Below are 13,378 nucleotides of genomic sequence, written 5' to 3'. Positions count from 1 at the left end.
CATCAGCCAGCGAATACTGGGAATGTCAGAGGCACCGATCGGTTTTCTGTCGCCCATTTGCTGGGAGTAAGGGCGCCCTCCGTTTGCAAGGTGCGCCTGCTGCTTGCAGCACAGGGAGGAGAGGGCGGGGCGGCGGGGGATTCTCTGGCTGGCTGGAGCAGCGTCTAATAATCAACTTAAAAATAAAAACAAAACAACAAACACGAAAACACCAGACATCATGATGCAGACTTATAATTTGCACCGATGTTTTTTTGAAATTCTGTACACGAGAAGTGAGCGAGAGCCCTCGGTGCGCCTGCGCGGTGCTGAAGTCAAAGTAAACTTTGTCATCTCCGCTACAGACAGTCCAGCATAGAGACAGACGAGACGACGAGGCTGCAGTTACAGAGGTGCAAGGAAACAAACAAATATAAGAAGAGTAAGAAAATAAATCTACACTTTAGGACTCGGGGTAAAGGATCAATAACAATTTAAAATTTACAGTTTGATGATTTAAAGTCTCACACACAACCCGTCGAAAGGGGCGGGGCCAGCTGCTTCCAAATAGAGCACATTTCATTTATAATGCTGTAAATCCAAGCCCATCATGGATTCATGATTTGAATCCTGGGTCGTGTGAAATGCACCTTAGACAAAGTGAATCTGTGAACTAAGGTGTAGGTCTGTTAGGTTATGTTGTGGTGATCCTCAGGTTGGGGGATGGGTGTTCATACTGGAGTGCAAAATTAAAACCAATGTAAGATGGACAAGAAACGTTCAAAGCCATCAGGTGCTCAGTTTAGAAAAAAGAGAAAAGAAGAGGAGGAGAAACGAGCAAAAGATGCAGGTAAGCAGATGTGTGATTGGATAATGGCAGCTCATCCTGAACCAATCAGAGTCAGAATACTTTATTAATCTCTAAGGAAATGATGTGGGTTACAGTTGCTGCAAGAAGAAATGGTAAAAACAGCAACAGTAACAGACTAAACTCCAAACAATACATTATGTTACAGATTTTAATATTAATGAGTCATTGTCAGTTGTTGATTTGTCCTGTTCTCATTGTGTGACGTGTTTGGTAGCTGTTTGTATACACTCTCTCTTCATATGTGTGTGTGTGTTTCTCTGGTGAAATTCAGTGTGGTTCTGACAACAATGTTAACGTACAATCCTTAATATGTTGCGTGCGTGTGTGTGTGGGGGGAGTGTTCGCCAGGGCGCCAAACGGGCTAGGACCGCCACTGACACGCACACATGCTGGGCGGGGTCCGGGTGGTGGTTTAGGGCAGTCAAGCTGTCACTGTTGGATTCTAGGATATGTTTAATCATAAAAATGTTTTATTAATTTACTTCTATAAATTCTTCTGTGCTTCAAAGAATTTGACCCATTGTTGTGGCAGGATGACGGAAGGTTCTGGAATGTAGTGAACCATCTGCAAAAGCCATGAGGCTAAACCTCAGCCATACTGCGCCAAATTAATACTATTATTTCTGTGATTATTAATTATCATATTTAATGACATCATTTGTCACAGAAAAGAAACAGTATAGGTGAAATAAAGCCATTAAAAACACTCCTGTATAAAATAAACCCATCAGAGAAAGTAAAGAAACCAAACATCAGATCTCACTGGGAGAAACGAAGCTGGGTGACGTGATCGGGAGGAAACGGTGCCACATCGTTTGACTCACACAGAGTTCAACGATACCCCAAAGATCAACATCAAAGTGAGTCCACTGAGCTGAAATTTCCCTGCAGCAACTCAGCAGCTGTCCTGAGGGATCTCCTCCCACATCTGGACCTGGGCATCAGGACGAGGTGCAGACATTGTGTCCCCGAAGACTAAGGTCACTGGTGTCAGTTCCTTGGAGAAAACAGGTCCAAATATGTCTGCAGCAGCTCTGCTGTGCACATGTGGTCACGTTACCGTGAGCTGGGGTGGAGGGGACACTTATAGGCAAGACATGAAACTGTGGAAGAGACTGCGATGTTTAAGGAGCAGGTGGGGAGAAACCTGATGTCTGGTGTTTGTCCGAGGCTTCACGATCACTGTTGGAAAGGCCAACGTGTGGCTGGAGACTGCTGCACCCCTTGGCTGAATGAGACAGCGCCCTCTGCTGAAAACCCTCGGCACAGCATCTGTTGTGATTGGTTGGTCATCTTGTAATAAAGGTTTGTCACAAAGCCAGCTCTTTGAGGCTGATATCCAAAACAAAAACAAGACAAGGTGAGTTGAGGGAAAAAAACTAAACTAAAGCCTAAACTGTGGCAAACTAAAAATAAACATGAAACTATGACATGGAACGTAATCTGAACAGGTGTATGCAAAAACTGTGACCAGAAACTTGAAGAGGAGCATGAAAACAATCCTGAGACTTACAGTGACAGGAGATAAGCAGACGACCCGACACTGAACAGCAAGAGACAGAGGACTTAAATGCACAGAAGGGTATTGAGGGAAGTGGAAACACTCGGAAAACACAGCTGACACAAATGAACATGACGCCAGGGAGGAAACAAAAGTAACGCAATGAACATGGAGCACAAGACCTTCAAAATAAAACAGGAAAGACGCAACCCAGTATGCACAATACAATCCTTCAGGGGAAGGATGCTGCGTAGGATCCTTTGACGGCCAGTTTGGACACAAGTGAGGGGCTGTGAAACTGGACAGCCTTCTAGCCTTCATTTATTTATTTATTTATATTTATAATAAATATAAAAGAAAAAGAAAAAATGTGAGTTTCTGAGTCGTGTCGGGTCCTTTGGTTACAATCACCATCCAGGTAGAATCACTGACGGTTCACCACAGCCGGGGTGCAGTGATGCAGCGTGGACACTCGCTGTTCTCCCAGTTTTACTCGGCTCTGATTCAGCATGTTTGATGATTTGTTTCTCTTTATGTAAACAAAAACATTTCCACCATCAGGATGTTTTTCACTCAAACACTGAAGACTAAAATGATGTGAGAAAACCACATCACTGTTTTTAAACCGATTTCTGTGTTGTGTTGTAATGCTGCCGTCCACCAGGGGGCGCTGCAGCTCCTGCACACCAGTGTTACCGCGCCAGATCCGCGGCCCCGAACCGTAGTAAGGAAACCTCTGGCAGTTACTTGAAGGTTCTGTAACTGACTCGCAGCCGGCAACAGCTTACTATACAGGTCAACTCCGCTAGCAAGAAGATCGAGGGAGGCGTAGGAAACTGCTTTACCGAACCTTTATTTCTCCTCCAAGGCACGAACACCGCGTACAGTGGGCTGAAACAGTTTACTCACAGCGGGCATCGCCGATACAACTCTGGCTGTCGAGGGAGTTATTATATTCCTTTTATTTATTTTCTCTTCGTCTCTTCTGTAGCTAACCGTTACTCTTCCTTTTCCTTTTCTTGCTCTACCCCCCGCACACATTTCCCATCAGGCTCATCCTTAAAGGGCCACGCCTGTAACACTACCCCCACTCTGGATGATAATTAAACCCTTAACATCATTCCAGCACATGAACCCCCCCATTAACAAGGAAACATACAGCATTCTATGCGGGACAGCAGTCATGCCCCCAGTCCATAAATGGCGATCCTTAGAATGGAACAATCTTGAAGTAGACAACTGTCCATATCTTGTGCACCAAAAAAAACATAGGATGTACAGAGTTCACTTTGGGGAGGGTGCAAGTCAATGTCCATATCCCGTCCTTCACATATACAGTATTCATAAAGAAAGACAAAAAAACACACACACAACAGCATTTACATCGATCCATGAGTGTTCAGAGGTGATGCCCATATTATCCAAGATGCGGCACGACATTAAGGCACTACAGCTGAACGTTTGCCCCTATATCCAGCTTTACTTCATTAGTATAAACAGTTCAGAATCAGAGAATCAGATCAGAATCAGAAAGGGTTTATTGCCAAATGTTGAGCAGGTTTACAACATTAGGAAATTGCTGCGGTGCTTCAGTGCAAACATAGTGTCATAAATAGCACTTAAATAGACATGAAAAAATAAAAGTAGGGATAAGAATTAAAAGTGCTACGTAGAAAGATATGTGCATGAGCTATACATGAGATATATACATGAGAATAAGAATTAAGAGTGCTACGTTGAAAGATATATACATGAGTGCAGGTGGTGATCAGTGCCAAACATGGAATGATGCAGTGACACAGCGTAGGGTCATGTGTTAGTGGTGGGAACAGTCATACGGTTATTGTTCATGTGTCCCACAGCAGAGGGGAAGAAACTGTTCTTATGGCGAGAGGTTCTGGTGCGAATGGACCGGAGCCTCCTGCCTGAGGGGAGCAGGTCAAACAGACTGTGTCCAGGGTGAGAAGGGTCAGCTGAGATCCGGGCTGCACGCCGCAGTGTCCTGGAGGTGTACAGGTCCTGCAGAGATGGGAGTCTGCAGCCAATCACCTTCTCAGCAGAGCGCACAACACGCTGCAGTCTCTGTTTGTCCCTGATAGTGGCTCCAGCGTACCACACGGTGATGGAGGAGGTGAGGATGGACTCGATGATTGCAGTGTAGAACTGCATCATCGTCCGTGTTGGCAGGTTGAATTTCTTCAGCTGCCTCAGGAAGTACATCCTCTGCTGGGCTTTCTTGATGACGGAGGTGATGGTGGGCTCCCACTTCAGGTCCTGGGTGATGGTGGTACCCAGGAAGCGGAATGAGTCCACAGAGGTGATGGGGGTGTCAGTCAGGATGATGGGGGGGAGTGGGGCTGTGTGCTTCCTGAAGTCCACAATAATCTCCACTGTCTTCTGGGCATTCAGCACCAGGTTGTTGTGGCTGCACCAGGACACCAGACGTTCAACCTCCCTCCTGTAGGCAGACTCATCCCCGTCCGAGATGAGTCCAATAACGGTGGTGTCATCTGCAAACTTGATTAGCTTGACAGACTGGTGGGTGGAGGTGCAGCAGTTGGTGTACAGGGAGAAGAGCAGAGGAGAAAGAACACAGCCCTGAGGGGAGCCGGTGCTGATGGTCCGGGAGTCCGAGACATTCTTTCCCAGCCTCACATGCTGCTTCCTGTCCGTCAGGAAGTCAGTGATCCACCGGCAGATGGGATCAGGCACATTCATCTGGGAAAGCTTGTCTCGGAGATGGTCTGGAAGGATGGTGTTGAAGGCAGAGCTGAAGTCCACAAACAGGATCCTGGCGTAGGTTCCTGGGGAGTCCAGATGCTGCAGGATGAAGTGTAGGGCCATGTTGATGGCGTCGTCTGCAGACCTGTTGGCTCTATATGCAAACTGCAGGGGGTCCAGGAGGGGGGCCGTGAGGGTCCTGAGATGGGAGAGAACTAGGCGCTCAAAAGACTTCATGACCACAGATGTCAGAGCCACGGGTCTGTAGTCATTTAGTCCAGTGATCCTAGGTTTCTTGGGGACAGGGATTATGGTGGAGGACTTGAAGCAGGCAGGCACATGACATGCCTGCAGTGAGGAGTTGAAAATGCCAGAAAACACTGGGGCCAGCTCGTTTGCACAGTGTCTGAGGGTGGCAGGAGACACACCGTCTGGGCCGGGAGCTTTTCGAGCATTCAGACTCTTAAACTGCTTCCTCACATCTGCTTCATGAATATGAAGAGTTGTGGTGGGAGGAGGTGGTGTGAAATCCTCTTTTGTGTGGGGTGAGGAGGGGGGTGTTGCAGGTGAAGTGATTGAAGGTGGTGATGGCTCTATGGAGGGGGGAGAGGTGGGGGAATGAGTGTCCAAAGTGTCTCTATTGTTGGGGCCGTTGGAGGTGTGAAGGCTGCCTGATGGCTCGTCAAAACGACAGTAGAAGTCGTTAAGGGTGTTGGCTAAGAGCAAGTCGTCAGTGGAGTGGGGGGTTTTAGGCTTGTAGTTGGTGATATTCCTAAAACCTTTCCACACAGAGGCCGAGTCATTCTCTGAGATCTGCTGCTGCATCTTCTCAGAGTGCTGATGTTTGGCAATGTCCACTTCTTTAGTGAACCTGTACTTGGCCTCTCTGTAGCAGTCCCTGTCTCCGCTTCTGAACGCCTTTCTCTTTTCCAGCCACAGCTTTTTGAGTTTAGGAGTAAACCAGGGTTTGTCATTGTTATAACTCACCCTGGTGCGTGATGGCACAATGCTGTCCTCACAGAAGTGGATATAGGAGGTGACAGTGTCCGTAAACTCGTCCAAGCTGTTAGAAGCAGCCTTCAATGTGTCCCAGTCTGTGGTCTCCAAACACGTGCGAAGTAGGGGCCCTCATAGGAAGGCAGACACTTGCGAACCTTGTGCCGCACTCTCTTGGTCCCTTTGATCAGATGCCACACTGCAGCGCCGACTGGATACTGAACTTGGCAGATATTCTTATCGTACTGTTTCTTAGTGCGCTCAACAGATTTCCCGAGAGCCTCCCGTGCCAGTTGGTGGGAAAGCTCCAGCCTTTCCCTGAGTTGCACCACATACTGTGGTACAGTGCAGTTGGGGGTGTCGTCGGCCGGCAGACCCGCGACCAGGTCAATAGGCTCGGTTATCTCTCGGCCCAGAAGCATCATGTTTGGGGTCAATCCTGTGGAACTGTGCTTAGTTGCCCGATAAGCCATGACAGCATAGAGGATCATTATATCCCAATCCCAGTGGCAGCGCTCCGCGGTGGTGGCTAAGGCCTTCTGCAGGGTAGCATTAAAACGCTCTACCTGGCCATTGGAATGTGGATGAAAGGGCGTGGTGCGTGTCTTTTTGATTCCGAACAGTTCACACATCCCCTGGAACACATCTGACTCAAAGTTGGTGCCCTGGTCGCTATGCAGAGACTGTGGGGCTCCATATCTACATACCCACTCCGCAACAACCTTTGATGCCACTGTGGGTGCTTGTCCATCGGGGACTGGATAAGCCTCCACCCACTTGCTGAAGTAGTCTTGTACCACCAATATGAACCGCTTATGCCTTTCTGTTTCGTTCAACGGTCCCATCAGATCGACTGCAATCCTCTCCATGGGGGCGCCAACACGTACCTGATGCTATTCCGATGCTTCAGGACTGTTTCCACTGCACAGACTGGGATGTATTCAAGGTGCAGGACACTGACAATCGTGTCGCATTGGACAGTTACACCTCCACTGTCTTGGACTACATCTGTTTCTGTGTGGACAATGTAACAACTTGGAAACGATTCCGTGTGTTCCCTAATAATCCACCCTGGATGACACACGGAGTTCAACAACTTATTCGAACAAGGAACAACGCTTTCAAATCCGGGGACCAGGAGGCATACAGTGCTGCCAGGGCCAACCTGAGAAGAGGCATCAAGACTGCCAAGCAGCAGCACAGGAGGCGTATCGAGGCCAGGTTTGAGAACAACACAAACCCAAGGCAGGTCTGGGAGGGCATCAGGGCTATCACGGACTACAAAAGAAGAACACCATCACACTCAGCCGACAGTTCTACTCTGGCTGAGGATCTAAATCTCTTTTATGCCCGTTTTGATAGGGAGAACACCGACCCTGTCCTGTCCCCTCTCCCCTCAACCGATCCTGCTCCAGTCCTGAGCACTCATGAGCTGAGGCGTGTGTTCCGGAGCATTAACACCAGGAAGGCGGCCGAGCCAGATGGAGTGCTGGGCCGGGTGCTAAAAGACTGTGCTGTGGACCTGGCGGACGTCTTCACCTCTATATATAACACCTCGTTGTCCTGTTCACTGGTACCATCCTGTTTCAAAGCAGCAACCATCGTTCCCATCCCAAAACAGTCAAATGTCACATGTCTGAACGATTTCAGACCTGTGGCACTAACCCCCATTCCCGCCAAATGCCTGGAGAGACTGGTCATTAAACACATCAGAGCTGCTTTTCCACCATCCCTGGACTCGCACCAGTTTGCATACAGGGAGAACCGGTCAACCGAGGATGCGATCGCCACAGTGCTGCACACATTACTGAAGCACTTGGAACACAGGAACACCTATGCACGGCTCCTCTTTGTAGACTACAGCTCGGCTTTTAATACCATCCGGCCATACAAACTCCGTCCCAAACTCCACCAACTGGGACTTAACTCCTCTCTGTGCAACTGGATTGTGGACTTCCTCACTAACCGTAGACAGAGTGTCAGAGTGGGTAAGAACACCTCTTCCACCCTTGTGGTCAACACCGGTGCCCCTCAGGGGTGTGTTCTGAGCCCTCTGCTATACACTCTCTTCACCCATGACTGTATTTCCTCCTGCGCGTCCAATCTCATTGTTAAGTTTGCCGATGACACTACAGTGCTCGGACTTATATCCAACAACGATGAGACAAACTATAGGACAGAGGTGCAACAACTAGAGTCATGGTGCCACGACAATAACTTGGTCTTAAACACCAAAAAGACCAAGGAGATCAGAATCAGAATCAGAATACTTTATTCATCCCGAGGGAAATTAGGGGTTACAGCAGGCAGCACGCTAATGGCGCATGCGCACTCACAAAGGAACCTTCTGACCAACTTTACACAAACATCACATTGGGGAGACATGTCAGAAAGGTAGGCTGATAGGAAAAACAACGAAAATACACTACATGAGGTAAGAGGAGGAGAAAAAAAACTCCACTCAGACTGAGCTCCTGGTGGGAGAACAGTTTGATAACAGAAAAAACACCTCAGCACAAAAGCACATGACTATCAACACACCATAGAAACACGAGACAAGCAACAGGGGCGGGTAAAGGGTAAGAGAGAGCCGGCGTAGACAGCGCATCCGGTCCTGCAGCATCTGCGCTGGTCCAGTTGACTGCTATCATCCCCGGTAGGGCACAAGCATCGAAGGCGTTGGAAAGGGAGGGGGATGAGTGAGTGCTTGTCAGTGTAAGTGTGTGTGTGTGTGTGTGTCCAGAGTTCAGCGGAGACAGTGTCCTTCGCACTATCAGGCTAAGTAAACAGTCTGCCAGCCAACCCAGGTGGCCTTCATGGGACGGGAAGAATAGTCATCACACAGTCGTTATCAGGGAGTTGTTTTGGTGGGCTCCAGATCATTGTAGATTTCCGGAAGAGGGGTCATAACAACCATCTGCCTCTCTTCATTGGCAGTGAGGCGGTGGAGAGGGTGAGCAGTTTTAAATTCTTGGGGGTAACTGTGACCGAGGACCTGTCCTGGGGCAACCATATCACCTCAGTTGCACGGAAGGCCCAACAGCGCCTCTACTACCTGAGGAGACTGCGGAGCGCACACATTCCCAGATCTCTGATGTTGAACTTCTACAACTGTGCCATCAGCAGCGTTCTGACGTATGGATTTCTAGTATGGTTCCCCAGCTGCACCAAGGCCGATCAGCAAGCACTCCAGCGGGTGGTGAAAGAAGCTGGCAGAATTATTGGAACAAGTCTGCCAGAGATCAGTAATATCTTCCCCACTCGCTGTCTGAGGAGGGTGCACAGTATCCTGCGGGACCAACATCACCCTGCGCGCCACCTTTTCCATCTGCTGCCCTCAGGGAGAAGGTACAGGTCTATACAGGCCAGAACATCCAGACTGGCCAACAGCCTGTATCCACAGGCTGTGAGGCTCCTGAACTCTCTGCCCCCCTCTCACGGACAATAACCATATCCAACTTCTTAATAGCAATGAACTGGTCTGCATTGGTGCATCATATCTTTATTCTCTTCCCCCTCCTGCCCCCCCCCTCATTCTTAAATAGATAACTATCATATCTGATATCATATCTCACAGTACAATAATATTGAATGGGTTGCATTGTTGTATTTTGTCATGTTTCTCAGGTCTTTGTCTGAATTTCTACGAACATTATTGCTAAGGATTGTCTTATTGCATTGGAGTCACACTGGGTTAAATATGTACACTTGGGTTTTAAGGGGTATTTATTATTTTCTTCTTTTTTGGGGTTGTATGGAAGCCCCAAACGCAATTTCATTGTTCTTGACAATGACAATAAATAAATACTAAATACTAAATACCGTGCCCATCGCTGCCTGGGGGGTTTTTAGGGGCCGCGCCCTTTCAGCACAACTGGTGCAAGTGCGGCACCACAGGGTCACATCATCTTTCATGTTGTACCAGTAGTACCTATTCTTCAAGCGTGCCAGGGTCCTTTCTGCCCCAAAGTGGCCGCCCACTGGGCCATCGTGCATCTGCTGCATTACGGAGTAACGATAGGCGTGAAGCAGGAGGATTTGGGGGAAAAACACATTACTTTCTGTACAGTGGAATTTCCTCACCAGCACTCCATCTTTTAGGTACAGTCTTTTCCACTGCGCCCAGTAGGCTTTGGTTGCGGGGCTGCATGCCGCTACATCGGCCCAGACGGGCCGACCTCCCCCTTTTTCCTTCCATTCCCAAACTGGGCCTATATCCACATCGTTCTTCTGGCTAGCCAAGAGCTGTTCTGGGGTCCAGCCACTGAACAAGCTAGTGTGATGGGACTCATCCACCCGGTGGATATTTGGGCGGGTGTCGTGGCTACTACCGGAACAACAGTCTACTGCTGCTACGGGTGCACACTCTGGTTCTGCTACCCGGCTTTTCCCATCGGTACCATCAGGCCCCACTACCCCCACTGGGGGCTGCCCTGGGGGGGTTATGCTGGTACAACAGTCCTCTAAGTTACACTGCACACCTTTATGCTCGAACCGGCCGCTGTTGATGGTGGGCTCTGGGAGTGTGCACGGGCATGAAGCGCGGCAGGGTCTCCTGGAAAGTGCATCCGCATTCTGGTGGTTTTTCCCAGGTCGGTGCAGCACCTGGAAGTTATACTCTGCCAGCTTCTCCAACCAGCGGGCCAGCTGGCCCTCGGGCTCCCTCAGCCTGGTCAGCCAGCGGAGGCTGCTATGGTCAGTCCGGACAGTGAACGGCCTACCCAGCAGGTACTGTCTGAAGTGGGAAGTGAACACCACAACCGCCAGAAGCTCTCGCCTGGTCGTACAATAGTTTTGTTCGGTAGCTGACAGCCACCTGCTCCCATAGGCCAAGACCCGCTCTTCGCCCCCTTGCACTTGGGAGAGAATCGCTCCGATCCCACAATTGCTGGCATCAGTGTCGAGGAAGAAGTCACCCTGGTCCAGTGGGTAACCCAGGACAGGGGCTGCTGTAAGCCGTCTTTTTAATTCCTGGAATGCTCCCTGGCACTCAGCAGTCCAGTTAAAACGGGCATACTTAGTGAGTTCGTGGAGGGGTTTGGCTACTGTGGCAAAGTCCTCCACGAACCGGCGGTAGTATGAGGCTAAGCCAACAAACTGATGCACTTCTGTGACGGTCCGCGGTGCAGGCCAGTCCGTCACCTGCTGGACTTTCTGGGGATCTGTGGAAATACCTCCAGCAGAGATGATATGGCCCAGATAGGCCACCTGCTCCCAAAACAGGCAGCATTTAGATGGCTTCAGTTTTAGGTTGGCTCCACGCAATCTGATGAACACTTGCTCGAGCCGCTCCAGCATCTGGGTGCTATCCTGACCCAGGACAATGATGTCATCTAGGTATACTAAGCATGTCTCCCACTGCAGCCCAGCCAGGACTCTGTCCATAAGCCTTTGGAATGTGGCCGGTGCATTGCACAGTCCAAACGGCATCACATTCCACTCGAACAATCCCTTACGAGTACAAAATGCAGCTGCTTTTCGGGCTCTGGGGGTCATCTCTACCTGCCAGTACCCTGAAGTCAGGTCTAGTGTACTGAAGTACTTGGCAGTAGAAAGCGTGTCAAGGGTGTCCTGGATGCGTGGCAGGGGATAAGCGTCTTTAAGGGTTCGCTCATTTAGTGGTCTATAGTCCACGCATAGTCTGGGACTCTGGTCTTTCTTCTTCACCATCACAATTGGAGCAGCCCAGCCGCTATTGCTAGGTTGAGCTAGCCCAGCCTCCAGGCTCTGCTGTACTTGCTGGTCGGCCGCTATTTGTTTGTCCCCTGCCATCCTGCACGGCAGGTGCTTAACTGGTGGCCCTGGCGTGGTCAGGATGTCATGCTGGACAACACCAGTGCGACCAAGGTCATTTGGGCCAGTGGAGAAGACATCACCGTAGGACCTCAGCAGGCCTGCCAGATCGTAGCGGGCAACGTGAGTCAAACCGGGGCTGCTCTCGGCGTAAAGGGCCTGCAAATGGCTTGGTACAGAAGCAGGGGGAGTACCATTAAGCTCGAGGGCAGCCAAGACCCTTGGTGGGTGACCCCCCGACCCCTCCAGGACCTGCACGGGCTGAAGAACCCCTGCCACGGCACCCCGCTTTAAGGTGACAGCTGCGGCCCCAGGGTTAAAGACTCTGATTGGGATGCTAGAGGGTTTACTAGGTTGCACAACTGCGTGAGCTACCAGTACTTGGTGCTTCTCCACAAAGCCCTTTGTGGGGCTTAGCATCATGTCTCTATGAGCGGCACAGTGGGAGCTGGAAAACCCGGGGACCACATACTCGCAGCCTGGTTCCAAAACCGTAGTGCGTGCCACCCTAACAACAAGCACCTGAGGTTGAGGGCCCACACCAAAACATGGTATCTTTTCATTAAACAGGGTTATCTCTTGGCGGCCGTAGTCTAAGCAAGCGCACGATTGTTGCAGGAAAGGGTGCTCCAGGATAACTTCAGTGCCTTCAGCCATGTCGGCCAAAAGAAAGTCTACATTTTTAACACCGCTCCCCACATGTACAGGCAGGATGACCTCGCCCAGAACGGCCAATCCCTCTGGACCAATGCCTTGTAGAGTCTGAGCAATGGATGCCTGCACCTGGGGTCTTGACTCTGCGGGGACAAAGCGTTATAAAAATAGCTTTGTCCCCGTTGCTGTCACTGAATTAAATAAGAACTGTTTTTGATTCAAAATATTAAAGTATGTGTCACAGTGAGTTTTATATATTTACTAGGTATGTGTTTTTAAAGGGATGTCAAATGCTGTCATTTTTCTGTAAAGCAAATTTACCTTGCCTTTAGGTATAAATAAAGTTACCTTACCTTACCTTACCTATGGTGTTAAAATAGTGGAGGGGCAGCACATTCCGCCGTGCACCAGAATCCAGCAAGGCCCGTATTTCCCGTCCCTGTATTACTATCTGGACACACATCACATCTTGGCCTCCGTTGTGGAACACTGTGCCTGGGTCAGGGGCTGGGCCTCTAGCAGCTTTTACAGGCTTTTGGGCAGGTGAGCGAGGAGAGGGGCAGTTCCTCTGTAGATGTCCTATGCCGGAGCAGTTATGGCAAACAGCCTCCTTCCTGCTTGACTTGTTGGATGTGCTCCAGCTTTGGCGCCCATGCTGGATAGGTCTTTGAGCCCTCTCCGGTGGTTCATAACTTAGCATATGAACATTCTCCCGTAATGCAGCTGTTCGGGCCCCTGTGCTGTAGAGACTCGTGGCCCTGGCTGCATAAGCTGCGTGACTGCCCTGGCGGCCCTTTTCGTTGTCTCGAACCTGTGGGCGATTTCATAGGCTCTTGCCAGGGTGCGTGGTTGTTCTTCCAACA

Source organism: Aulonocara stuartgranti (genome assembly GCF_965226115.1).
Source record: "Aulonocara stuartgranti genome assembly, chromosome: 14".
Classification (NCBI taxonomy): Eukaryota; Metazoa; Chordata; class Actinopteri; order Cichliformes; family Cichlidae; genus Aulonocara; species Aulonocara stuartgranti.
This window is presented reverse-complemented; position numbering follows the sequence as displayed.